The 1133-nt window shown below is 44.5% G+C and overlaps 1 protein-coding gene across 2 annotated transcripts in view; it reads right to left on the bottom strand.

Annotated features, from left to right (window-relative positions):
- Positions 1 to 1133, bottom strand: part of Dnaaf5 (dynein axonemal assembly factor 5) — a 41334-nt gene that overhangs the window by 9007 nt on the left and 31194 nt on the right. The window lies entirely within an intron of this gene.

Genomic DNA, 1133 nt, shown 5'->3' with positions numbered 1-1133 from the left:
ATCCAAACTCAGATGTTCGTGATGGCATGTCATCTCAGCTCCAACACTCTAACTGCCTAGGTATTAACCATGTACATTATAGAACAGTGTGCCTGGCACACGGGCCAGCTCCCAGAGCGTTAGACACCATGCTGAGGCTTTACTTGGACAATTCCATTTATTCTTCACACTAGCCAAAAGAGTCAAGGAGCATTTTAGACAGATAACCAGAGCAGAGAGAAGTTAAGTTGTGACTCTGAGATCTGCTGCTAACCACCACCATTAGCATTTTCCAATACGACAGTCGCAAGCCACGTGTGGGGAGCACTGAGCCACAGCCAGTCAGAATCACACCACAATTCACTACAGCTGTGAAGTACATAACAAGCAAGAGGAACTACCTCACAATCTGTCAAAGACCAACTCCCAGCTGAAAATGTTTTGGGTACTAATTATTAGGAAAAAAAAAACTTAAAAAAATATTTGCCATGGGAACACCCATCTTTATTGTGGACAGAACCAATCCCTGGTCTTGTGGTTCTGGCGATATAAAATGGAGAAAGTGAGCTGGGCAGCAGCATGATTCATTGTAGTCCGTTTCCTCTGTTTGTTTGAGACAGGGTCTCATTATGTAACTCTGGCTGGAATACAGTCAGCCTACACAAAGAAGGAACTGGCTACATAGTCTAGGTTGCCTTCAAATTCAGAGATCTGCTTGCCTCTACCTCCCAATTAAAGGCACTAACTTGTCTGCTTCTTGACTGTGGATGTGACAAGCTGCTTCAAGATCCTGCTCTGTTGGCTTCCCCCGCCTCAATGGACTGTAACCTTACTGTGAGCCATGATAAGCCCCTTCTCCTCTGAGTTGCCTTTGTCAGGGTATGCTATCACAGCAACCAGATAAGAAACTAAAGCACGAATGGCCAAGATCAAAAACACTAATGACAACTTATGCTGGAGAGGTTGTGGGGAAAAGGGAACACTTCTGCATTGCTGGTGGGAATGCAAGCTAGTACAACCCCTCTGGATGTCAGTGTGGCAATTTCTCAGAAAATTAGGAAACAAGCTTCCTCAAGACCCAGTAATATCACTTTTGGGTATATATCCAAAGGATGCTCAATCATGCCACAAGGACATGTGCTCAACTATGTTCA

The sequence above is a fragment of the Microtus ochrogaster genome, unplaced genomic scaffold (assembly GCF_000317375.1).
Source record: "Microtus ochrogaster isolate Prairie Vole_2 unplaced genomic scaffold, MicOch1.0 UNK16, whole genome shotgun sequence".
Lineage (NCBI taxonomy): Eukaryota > Metazoa > Chordata > Mammalia > Rodentia > Cricetidae > Microtus > Microtus ochrogaster.
This window is presented reverse-complemented; position numbering and strand designations above follow the sequence as displayed.